Here is a 13,228-nt window from a genome sequence, read left to right on the forward strand (position 1 = left end):
GCTACTATCATGTCACTGCACTCCAGCATGGGTGACAGAGTGAGACCCTGTCTCTAAAAATAATAATAAAATAAAATAAAAATTTTTAATTACTTTTATTATATCACTCTATTCTTTCATTATTTTATTGGTTACCTTATTAGCATCCATAAGTTAGTAAAATCTAAAATATATATGTGTGTGTGTGTATATATATATACATATACATATATATATACATATATATACACATACACACACACACATATATATATATATCAGTGTTTTTTCTACATTCAGGGCTGAAATTTAGTAAATTTTAAATGTTTATGTTCTATGATTTTTGCCATTAAAGATTAAACATTAAACACAAACAAAATTATGATTGTTTTATATAGTCAATATTCATTTAGATTTACTTCATGTGTAACCTTTCCTTAGTTGTTAATTATCCCTGCCTTTCCATGGTACCCTTTTTCCTGAAGAAAAACTTCTAGTATTTCTTTAGGTACACTGCTGCGGGCAGCAAATTCTTCTGGTTTTGTTTTTCTAGAGAAGTATAAGTGTCCCCTTTACTTTTGGATTGTTTGTTTTAGGATGCTATGCCGTATTTCCTTGTGTAAGTGCATGTATGTGCCACTACAATGGGATGTCCCATAAAAACTTACGGGCTCAGGAACAGGTCTAACATTCTCATCTTAATCTGCAATATGGGAAGAATTGCCAATGGTTGTTAATTTCTAAGTTAATAAGCCTATGTATATTGAGGAAAATTTAATTTTACTTCGAAAGTACCACTACAAAGTTCCTTTTATTATTTAAAACTAGAAGGTTTATCCACTTATAGTTCTTCTAAGTAAAATAACCAAATTTTATTTTCCTTTGTTTAGAGGACAAACCTTCCAGTAGAAACAAACACATGATGAGTGTTTCAAGGCCATCTGTTCTCTGTCACAATGGTTCAAGTCTGCTGTTGTCATGTGAAAGCAGCCACAGACAAGACTTGAGCCAAGGGAGAGGCTGTGTTCCAGGGAAACATCAATACAAAAACAGGTCATGGGTCAGATTTACCCTCCAGACTTGGCTTTCAAGCCCTGGTCTAAGGCCTAGTGTCTAGAAAGGTCAACGAAGACAGATATTGCTTCTTTGCCATGTGCAACTGTTTGCATCTATAGAGATGCAGAAAGATCATCTGGGAAGATGGAAAGTGGGGTCCAGACATCTTGTCTTTGATGTTCAAAACCATTTGTGCATTTTTACTGGAGTGGGAATATGAACAAGTGACAGAGGGTCAACCCTAAAGCTGATAAAGCTGAGAAAAATCTGTGTGGCAGACGCCAAAACTTCTAAAGACACAATGATTGTACCATGTTGGCTATGTCTTGAGGAAAATGGCAGGTAAATACATAGCTTGTGATAGTATGATAGACTATCCATGCAATTACTTTTCTTGTGTGCATGTTTTGTGTGTGTGTGTGTGTGTGTGTATGCAGAATATGTTAACCTCATTTCTGATGCCCTTTCTGTATTACTTGTAAAACAGCTACTAGTAACACATTCTATTACTTTCTATTAGTTTTCCTCCAACTGAAATTTCTTCTCCATTCCCTCCATATAGGTAATGATTTCTGTGTTTTTCTTTATCTTATGTTCATTTGTTTTTCTTTCAACACTTAAAATACTTATGTTTGTCTTCTGTTATCTGAACTTTCTGATGAGATATCAGAACCATTTGAATTATTGTCCTCATGTGAAGTCCATCTTTTTCTCTAGCTGCTTTCAACATTTTCAGTTTAATTTTGTTTTTGAGCAGTTTTATGATGATACATATATAGAGAGAGGTAGTGTCTTTGAATTTAACTTATGCAAGGCTTGCTGAGTTTTTTGAATCTCTAAATTTATGTCTTTATAAATTTGTTAATATTTTGGTCATTGGAAATTTTATCCTTATTTATTCTGCCCCATCATCCCCTCTTTCTCATACTATGAATAAACATACTTTAGAACTTTTGATGAATCTCTGGAATCTTATTCATTTATTACTTTTTTTAATCCTATCTCTGCTCTTCAGATTGAACAATATCTATTTATTCATCTTCAATTTCTGACAGTCTACTTCACCATCTCTATTCTACTATTGAGCTCAATTTCATTTGGCTTATTTTCTAGTTGTCATTTTTTCTCCTAAAATTTCCTGTATTTTCATTAATTTCAGATGTCCTTTTCTTTAACCTATGGAGCACAGCTAATATAGGTGCTTGTAGGCTGCCATAACACATTACCACAGATCAGGTATCATCAGACCAATTATTACCTGCTAAAAACCCCATGGCCAAATACAGTCGTACTGTGGGTCAGGGCTTCAACATATGAATTTTTTGTGTGTGATGGGAGCATACTTCAGTCCATAGTAGTACTTTGTAGTCTTGTTCTACTAATTGTAACATCTCAGTCATACCAAGATTGGCATCAGTTAACTGATTTTTTTCCTTCATGAACGGAGTACATTATCTTGGTTCTTTGTATGTTGAGATATTTTGGATTGGATCCTGGACGTTGTGAATCTCACCTTGCATAGAAACTGAATTGACTTGTAATTTCCTGGAACATGATATTTACTGTTGGCAACCAATCAATCTAACTAGTATCAAATGTTGTTTTTTCTCACCTTAGGTGGGTGGTGTTTGAAATCTCAGTTTTTATTGTTGTTGTCACACTGGATTGGGTATGTCTCACACATGTTTGGTTCAGGGATCAGCTTAAGGCTTGTGAAGATTCATAAGCAGAATTATGAAATCCTATTCCCCAGACCTCACAATTCTTGATCTTCCCTCTTAAACTCGACTTCTGGTACTTCTTTCCCTGGTTCTGTAATCTGAAACACAATGGGATCTTTGCACCACCACGTTACTTGGCAGAGGTCTGTCTTTGGGCAAAGCCATGGGAAGTGAAAAAATGAGAAAAATATCTCTGTTTGTGTCATTTGTCCCAAATGATGACCCTTTTACAGAATCTGCCTGCTTGTGTTTATTTTTCAGAGTCCTTAATCTGTCCAGAGATTATAGAGGTCATCAGGGAAGGGATAGGTAATAGGGACTTGTGCTGTTGGCAGTCACTGATTTTTTTTTTTTTTTTTGAAAGCTATTTTCACTGACAATCAAATTCCAGTTTGATAATTATTTTATTTTAGAGTTTTAGATATGGCATTTTACCATCTTGTGCTTTTCACTCTTTCTGTTAAAAAGACAGCTGTCAGTCTTATTTTTGTTCCTTGAAGGAAGACGCATATTTTTTCCCTCTGGCTGCTTTCAAGATTTTTCTCTTTATTTTGGTCAATACATGTAGATGTATATTTATTTTCTTCTTTGGAATTTGTAATAGTCCTTGAATCTATGTCTTAATATTTTTGTCAGTTTTGGAACATTGTCTCCCATTATCTCTCCATATGTTTCTCATTATCTCTTTTCTACACAATTTCTAGGACTGCAGTTACAAATACTTCATAGTTTTCTCCGTGTCAAATATGGCTCTTGCATGCTTTACATTTTCCATTTTTTTCTCTTTATGCTTTTGACAGTATGTTTTCTACTGACCCCTAATCCTTACTTCAACTGTGAATAAACTTTGAATTCACAAACTGTGAATAAATCCTTACTTCAACTTTGCAGTTAAAACAATTATTGATTGAATTCTTAATTTTGGCTTTAGAAGTTTCATCTGAAGGCTTGATATAGACTACAGGCAAAATTATCCCTATTTTCATGTCTTTTTATTGAATATGTTAATCAGAGTTATTTAAAGCCCATGTCTGATAAACTCAATATTTCTATCACTGGTTTCTCTTTTATTTTCTCCGAGTTCTGTCTCTTGCCATGCTTGTAATTGTATTTTATTGAATGTTGGACTTCATGCATCTTAAAAATGGAGAGTTTCTGGATGGTGCTTTTATTTTTTGGTAAGAGACTTAGCTGAGCTTAGCTTAGCTGAGCCAGTATTAAATGAGGGAGAAAATCACCCTAACGCCATCAGGACTTGTCCTGATTCTCAGTGGGAGTCTGTGTGAGTGCTGGTCCATTTCTGCTTCCCACTTCCTCCCGGAGTCCCACCCTCCAGGGTTGCCAACTGACAGGATACATGCTTCCCAGGGTCATTCCACATGACAATCCCTGAATTAAAATATGTATCTCTCCAGTGCCATGAGAATGTTGGTAATTTTATTGAGTATCTCACTCTCTTTGCTCCATGTTGGCAAAGCTGAAATGAAGTTTGTAAGTCAATGCCAAAAGTGATCGGTCCACTGTCCCATGTCTCTGTTTCCTTCAATGCCAGCAGACTTGGGCTTTCTTCTGGGCTAATTTTGTTTCTCTGTTTAGGCAACTGTAAATTGGCAAATATGGTGAAAGGAGAAGGTACATAAAATATGAACTCTCTTCAATGAGTTTTACGAAGGTACGTGAAATATTGAGCTCTCCTCAATGAGTTTTCTTTCTCTCCAGGATTTTGGTACCTCGAGTCCAGGGTGCTTTTGCATCTTTTGGATGCCTTTATGCAGATGAGATGATTTCCTGTGCCCGTATTGTATGCCGCTTTTCTCCAGCCTCCCATTATCCAGAGGATTTGCTGCAAACCAGACCTTCATAGCAGAAGTGAAACAGTGTGCTTGCATTACACTTTTATATTGGCAAACTATGCGTCACCTTTAGATCCATAACTTTTTAATTTACAAGGCACAAAGAAACTCAGAGGGATCATAAATTTATCAACTTGGTTTCATAGGTAAAATAGAAAAGGCTGGCTTAGTCAACACTACATTTTCGGCACTTACTGAAGGTGTGTTTATGAGATGTCCAAACAAATTTTCGTATGGTGCCTTTGGAGTTACTAATGTTCACTAGCTTCCTTTTATCTTCCTTCTTGTTGTTATCAATGATGCTATAATCTTCCCAGTGGTAGGTGATCATAAATCTCTAGGATGTGTCAATTACATATAGAATGGAGGGGACAATTCTCCAGTTCAAAAGAGAAATAGTGAACATGTGTTCCACCAGCATTGTCTGAAGAGGCATTACAGGGGAAGTGATGTTCTGGGTCAGAGGAGGGCAAGCACACATCCCTATCTCCAGAAGCATGAAAGCATTGACTCACAATTAGCAAACTGCCACTTCACATGATAAACGCCACAGTAAAGGAGTGACTAGCACACCGTGGGAGGGAGTGATCCCCACAGAGGAGAAACTGACCAAGAGCCCTTGAAAATGCCCAAAGACTTCTCATGGAAGACCCCACGTAAGCAGAGGCTTAAATGGCACTTAGAGGTTTTTATCTGTTGGACAATTAAGGTAAAATGTTTTCAAGATAGAGGAAAGAGAATGTACATCATAACAGGAAGTAAATATGGGAAACAACAAGAGATTTGGTATGGCCAAAGCATAGGGTACTTAAATAAAAATGGGGTAGGATATAAAGTGTAAAAGATAGGCTCACAGTGTGTCTGCCATGATGGGTCATTTGGGCTTTACATAGCAAGCAATGGGGAAAAGATAAATGACTTAACCGGCAGTGTTACACGACAGGTGGCAGATCGCACTCATCTGCATCCACAAGTGACAGATTAAGAGTCATTTTGAGATGCTGTGAGGTTGCCTCAGCAGCCTACCCTCTTGATGCTAAAGAGTTTGAATTTATCAGAAAAGAGTGTTTTATGTTATACCAAAAACATGGTATAAAAACATGAATGAGAAAATAATTTATCTTCTCTGGTTAGGAAAAGATAGGAGATAGTCAATAGTGCCATAAGATTCAGATGACATATGACTAAAACCAATTTGCTAAAACAGCATTTACAAGTCATATTAAAAGAGAGGCGCTTTATGAACAAAGTCTGTTCATGATCCCACACCCAGCACACAACCAAAGAGTAAACAAACAGGCCCAGCATGTGACTTTAAATTCAAATGACTCAGCCGGGCACCGCGGTTCATGCCTGTATTCCCAGCACACTGAGAGGCTGAGGCGGGCAGATCACGAGGACAAGAGACGGAGACCATTCTGGCCGACATGATGAAACCTGTCTCTATTAAAAATACAGAAAATTAGCTGGGCATGGTGGTGTGTGCCTGTAGTCCCAGCTACTCAGGAGGCTGAGGCAAGAGAATCACTTGAACCTAGAAGGCGGAGGTTGCAGTGAGCTGAGATCATGCCACCGCACTCCAGCCTGGTGACAGAGCAAGACTGTCTATTTAAAAAAAAAAAAAAGTCAAATGGTTCAAAACGTGTTGGAAAAGTGGAAAATACACATAGAAGAATATAATTTCATAGTAAAAAACGGATACAAATAGAAAATTTAAAAACCAATATTAATTAAAAATTGCAGAACTGCACAGAAAACTTGATTGGAGCTGGACAAATGCCAAACATAACGAAGACTCATTATATATACTGGAATATTTTCAGAAACACAAATTATATTTTTGTACCTGAGAGTTTGCTTTATTTGGGAATTTGGTAAATTGACTTCCATGGAGGAAAAAATTCTTTTAAAAGATTTTAAAATTTGTATTATTCATCAAAACAAATCTTCACTTAACCCTAGATCTGGGTTAGGAACAATACCAAATCCTTACCCTTTGATGACAGGCAGCTGCTATACCCATATCAGCCCACCTAGTTGGTTGTTATGCTAACTGAATCTAGTGAATGCCAATGCATTTAATGCAAATACTCATGTTGTTTTTGTTTTGATTCCATTTACTATGAAAAAAGCAAGTATAGCTTTTTCAATTTTCACCCATTTACAATCCATGTAAGAAGAAATTGTGTGATAAGGAATATATTATTGTTTCTTCATGTTGGCCCTATCTCTATATAGTAATGATATCCAGGGTCAAAAATACAATGACATTTAGAAACTACCTCTTCCTGTTCAGTCAATTCAATTGGCAAACATTCATTTTCATCACTGTATGTTCTAGCTACTGAATTTAAAAAATACACAAAATTTTTTCTTGCATAAGAGGAATGTTCATTAATCTCAATTTTATTTACATAAATAAGTCAGCAATGGAATCTGATTACCCCAGTGAAAAAAGAATCCACAATTTTAATGTATTATAACTATCAAAGGATTTCTGCAGCATCATACCATATAACAGAATATTCAACAGGGTTTCCCAAGATTTTTGTTTTACTTTCTTCCACAACTTTTCTTTCTTTGGATGAGATAAAAATCAAATAATATTTTTTGGTCAAAATTTTTTTATACTATCGAAAACTGTATGATATAACATAGCACACGTTCTCTAATATAGAAAACTGTCTTGGTCTCATTGTAAAAGGGTCATAGAATTAATCACTTGGGTATGTGTCACCTGTGACCTAAGTCAACCGCAACTTAGAGTGACAATCCAGAAAATGTTTAGAGTTCTTAGCTGCTACGCTGGACAGGGCTGAAGTGTGTGCTATGGACTGAATGTTTGTGTCCTCCCTAAACTCAGCTGTTGACGCTTAATTCACAATGTGATGGTACTTGGAGGTGGGGCCCTTGGGAGATGAATAAATCATGAAGGTGGAGCCCTCATGAATGAGATTAGTGCCTCTTTAAAAGAGACCCCAAAGAGTTCTCTTGCCCCTTTTAACACTGTGAGTTTACAGTGAAGAGCCATCATCTAGGAAGCAGGAAGCAACCCTCACCAGATGCAGAATTTGCCAGCATCTTACTCTTGGACTTCCCTGCCTCTGGACCTATGAGAAATACATTTCCACTGTTTATAAGGCACCTGGTCTATGGTACTTTCTAATAGCAACTCAAACTAGCAGTGTTCATTGTTTGAACAAAGAAAGGTGAGGGACATGATAGGACATGATTTAATATCTGTGCTTCCTGTAAAATGTGCACAATTTTGAGGGTCAGAAAAATTTGACAAAAAATCTTTTCCTGCACAATCTAGAACTGGCATTCCAATCGTAATATTTGTCTGAACCTGTTTATCCACAGCTTACTGGACATACAGAAGAATTTACAAAACAGGAAGACAAAACATCTTCTCCAATTATTATACCGAGTTTCACAGCATGTGATTTGCTCATTCAGATGCATTCAGCACCAGTCAAAATTGTTTCCTAAGCACTGGGCAGATGATCACTTGAATAGAGTAGTTTGCATCTATTAGTAACATCTTATGCCTTAGCTTCACCAGATATACATAAGAAGTAATACCACTCATTAAGAATGAAGAATTCCAGAGAAATCACTGTCCTAAGATTGTTTTTATTGCTATTGAATACTACACTGTTTGGTTATGCTGCCTTCAACAGCAACGACTAGAATACATTGGCATAAAGAGACTAGTTTTCAAGTAGCTCTCTGATGACAAGGCTTTAAATCCTGTTACCCTTAACTAAGCATCCTAAGCATCCATTTTAAGCCAAATGAGATAGAAAAGATAAACAGAACAACTACTCATAGCTTAGCACTCATAGCTGGAAAATGGGCATTTGGATTTCATGTTACAACAAAAATAAATGTGCAAACTAATGACGGTTTATAAGTGACTTAGGGCCGGGCGCGGTGGCTCAAGCCTGTAATCCCAGCACTTTGGGAGGCCGAGGCGGGTGGATCATGAGGTCAGGAGATCGAGACCATCCTGGCTAACATGGTGAAACCCCGTCTCTACTAAAAATACAAAAAACTAGCCGGGCGTGGTGGCGGGCGCCTGTAGTCCCAGCTACTCGGAGGCTGAGGCAGGAGAATGGCGTGAACCTGGGAGGCGGAGCTTGCAGTGAGCCGAGATCGCGCCACTGCACTCCAGCCTGGGTGACACAGCGCGAGACTCTGTCTCAAAAAATAAATAAATAAATACATAAGTGACTTAGATATATGTATCATAAGTATAATAATATATACCAAGGCTTAAGTATTATCATATCTATCAGAAACTATAAATCAAGTAGACTGTATGAGAGATACATATTTACTGCAATGGTGCCACCATTGAACAATGGAATTTAAAATTTTCTTCATAGGGCAGTTTAGCAGACACAATAGAAACCCATCTTATCACCATACGATTTTACCGTGTTCTGAGCATTAACTGTGCTATCAGTTTTTATTCTCTCCCATTCTGAAGACTTAAATGTGAATAAGTCACAATTGCTTTCAAGAACCATAAATATCATCTGATGTGGGTTGAATTCTGTCTCCCAAAAATATCTGTTGAAGTTATAACCCCTGTTACCTGTATATGTTCCCTGATTTGGAAACAGGGTCTTTGCAGATATGATCAAGTTAAGAAGAGGTTGCTAGGGTGGGCCCTCATAGGAGGCCAAGGTGGGTGGATCACGAGGTAAAGAGATCGAGACCATCCTGGCCAACATGGTGAAACCCCATCTGTACTAAAAATACAACAATTAGCTGGGCATAGTGGTGCATGCCTATAGTCCCAGCTACTCAGGAGGCTGAGGCAGGAGATCACTGGAACGCAGGAGGCAGAGGTACAGTGAGCTGAGATCGCGTCACTGTACTCTAGCCTAGTGACAGAGCGAGACTCCATAAAAAAAAAAAAAAAAAAAAAAAAGCAGAAGACAGAGACCTGAAGAGAAGTGACAGTCAGTCACGTGACAACAGAGGTGCAAAGGTGGACATGAGGGTGATGCCTCTGTAACCAAGGCACTGGGGCTACCAGAAGCAGGCAAAGGAAAGGAAAAAAATCTTCTACTAGAGGTTTTGGAGGGATTGTGTCCGTGCTAAAAGCTTATTTTTTGTATTCTTAACCTCCAGAATGATGAGAAACTAAATTTCTATTGTTTTAAGGACCCAGTTTATGGCAGTTTGTTAAGGCAGCTTCATGAAACTGATACACCATCAAAGAAGTAACAGCCAAATATAGGCCAGAGGTTTCAAAAATGTTAGGAGAGTAAACAATAACACAATAACACAAATAAAGATATCCAACCCACCATTCCTCTGACTGATCCCCACCGACCCATTCCTGCTGTTCCTCAGAAATCAACTTAACAATCCACAAACATAATATGAAATTAAGAGAGAAAAATCACTTCAGCAAACTTGGAAAACACAGTCTCCGTACAATACTCTTTGAGCATGGTTTTTACTAAAGAACACTGAAGAACCGAGTACCAACTTGAATTTTTCCTGAATAAATGATGTAGCATTGACAAAAAAGAGAATGTATTTTCCTCCAGAGAAACAGACAAATAGGATAGAACTAGAGATAGACATTGACATCCACATAGACCTAGACATGGACATCAACATCAACATAAACCTTGACATAGACATAGACACATAGACATAGACAGACATAGACATAGAACAAGAGAGAAATAGATGGGATTGGCCTACACAGTTATGGAGGCTGAAGAGTCCCGCCATGCTGTCTGCAAGCTGAGAAACAAGGAAAGCTGGTGGTATAATTTGCTCCAAGCCTTAAGGCCTGAGAACCAGGGTTGGGTGGAGAAGAGGGCTTCTGAGCTAAGTTTCATAATCTGATGGCCTAAGACCAGGAGCTTCAATGTCCCAGGCAGGAGAATATTGATGTTCCAGCTCAAGGAGAGGGAGAGTAAATTCACTCATCCTCCCTTTGCCATTTTGTTCTATTTGGGCCCTCGATGGGTGGGATGATACCTGCCCACGTGGATGAGGGCAGATCTTCTTTACTCAGTGTACTGATTTAAATGCTAATCTCTTCCAAAAACACCCTCACAGACACATCCAGAAATAATGTTTTGTCAGTCATCTGGGCACGTCTTAGCCCAGACAAGTTTACACAAAACTAACCATCAAAAATATCATTACAGAATGTTTAAAAATGATTTGGGTGTTGTTTAGAAAATGAATAGTAGGGGACATGGATGAAAGCTGGACATCAGTCGGAATAATTCTAGTCTATTGAGACAGCATGGTCACTTTATCTTGGGTACTGGCAATAAAGCATAAGTGAAATGGATATTTTTTGGAAATATCCTTGGAGTTGCATTAATAGAACTTTCAAGGCTGAAGAAGAGATAGCTGTCAGAGGTAATTCCCAGGTTTGGCTTGAACAACTGAGTCCATGTAGGCATTATTTCTTGTTGGAGGTGCCAGTTTTCTAGGGGATAAACAATGGCACGAACACGGTTCAAGTAAAGAAAGTTGGTTCTTGGCATAGTGGCCTCACCAGATAAACAATACCCTTTGTTGAAATAAAATCAAAATGTTGACATTTCCCTGAAATCCAACTCTCTCAACTCTTATCATTTATCTCTTCCCCCAGCATAAGATCCAAGAAAAAATATCTAATAGCATTCAAATGAACTGTGAGGGAACACCCTCACTTTCAATTTTAGAAATCACTAGCATCAATTATTGGCCTCTCTTTGCTCAATGATTAGAATGAAAAACCAGCATGAGTCCTGTGAAATTACTTTATAATATAAAGATGGAATCAACCAGCACTAAGGAAATAGAGTAAATTAGATTTCTACATTTTTAAAAATAAAAATATTTTAGATAGCATGTTTTGAATTTCTCTAAAAATTAAATAAAACAAAAACACTATGAAACAAAATATACACCTTAGTAAATATTAAAATAACAATTTTAAAGGAAAACAGAGATTGCCCAAGTTAAATAAAATAAGTGAAATTAATCATGTCATAAGATAATTCAGAGGACATTAAAAATAAAGAGGGAATTTATTAACGCAGAAAAATAAATCAGAGATGAAGCGATCATGTATGCCTATAATTCCAAGGAGAAGAAATATAAATAAAGAAGACGATAGATATAAAAAACAAATAATAGAATATGTTTATATACGTATAATGCCTGCAGAAAAATTTCAGACTAATAAAGAACAGTACATGCAATAGATATAATGAAATACGATAAAAGAAAACGTATCTGGAAAGTCCTTGTCAGGCTAAAGCAAGCCATACACTTACATTTAGAAAGGGTTGACTTTATACCTAGTCAAAAATGGATAAAATCACTGAAATCTGACAATTAAAAATATTTTGTAAAATATTCTCAAAGGAAAAAAGCCAGCAGGCCATCCTGCTACTTCTCTTCAGTAAATAGAAATGCCGAAAGGCAGTGAGACAGACAGCCCCAGGATTCAGGAAGACAAAGCTTCACTAGGTTCAAGGCTGCCTCTAGTGCAGAGTGCAGGCTTGGCCATGGGGACAGCAAGGGTTTCAGCCCCTATGATCCCCTCAGCAGGTATCACTGTGCCAGGAACAGGTGCTATTTATTCCAGCTTCAACTATATTTATCAGAAAACAAGAAACACTGAAAACACATTACTAAATGCTTCTCTCTAACAGTTTAAGAAGAACTGAATATACTCAGTAAACAAGAAAAAAGAAAATAATGAATTAAGAATAAAAATACAGAGAATAAAAACACTGGAGTAGGTCATCTAAACCAAAAGCTAATTATTTGGAGAGATCAATAAGATAAAATTCTGAGACAAATAATCAAGGAAAGAAAAAGAATGATGAAAACTGATAAACTATAGAACCAAATAAGATGGGTTGTATAATAATTTTATACTGTAGAAGTAAAGATGAAATTATTAGCAAAAACACCCAAGTGGATATGAACCAGAATGCCGGCTATAAACCTCACCTTACAACACGGAATAGAGAAGGAGATGTGTGGGTGGGTGGACGGGATGCAGAACTCTGTTTGCACCAGCTCCCAATCCTAGCAGGCTTCAAGCTCTGTGCTTTCTCGGGCTGTTTCCTGGCTAGTGTCTACCTCACATTGAGCAGGACAGGGATTCCCCTGGATAAGGTGGAGGAAGGAAAAGAGCTCCACGTGGCAATTCCTCGGCCCCTTCCTGGCTAAGGCAGGTGCCCGTCTTTGTTTTTGGTTGCTAACCTCACAGAGAGCACTGATCCCCCCAACCTTCACACACCTACCCACCTTATGGCACCTGGCTCCACTGAGCTCTCTCTTGACTTTTTAGACATGTTTTGTTTTGAAATAATTATAAACGTAATAGAAGTTCCATAAATAGTACACGGTCCCACCCATCTTCCTTCAATTGTGACATCTTATAACTTAATAGTACAATAATCAAAACCAAAAGTTAATTTTGATTCATTATTCCTAACTAGGCTATAGATCATATTCAATTACCACCATTTTCTAAACATGCATCTGTGAGTTTCGGGGACATTCTGTGTAATTTTATCACATGCAGACATTTGCGTCCATCCCCACAATTCGCCCTTCATTGTTGTATGA

At 37.4% G+C, this 13,228-nt stretch overlaps 1 long non-coding RNA gene across 1 annotated transcript; it reads left to right on the top strand.

The window, feature by feature from the left end:
* Positions 1–551: 551 nt before the first annotated feature.
* On the top strand, positions 552–8,520 carry LOC110743193. The gene is made up of 3 exons (XR_002521842.2): positions 552–1,377; positions 4,353–4,428; positions 7,973–8,520. It is a non-coding gene; the product is annotated as an uncharacterized LOC110743193 (long non-coding RNA).
* The last annotated feature ends 4,708 nt before the right edge of the window (positions 8,521–13,228 follow it).

Source organism: Papio anubis, chromosome 6 (genome assembly GCF_008728515.1).
Source record: "Papio anubis isolate 15944 chromosome 6, Panubis1.0, whole genome shotgun sequence".
NCBI classification, from domain to species: domain Eukaryota; kingdom Metazoa; phylum Chordata; class Mammalia; order Primates; family Cercopithecidae; genus Papio; species Papio anubis.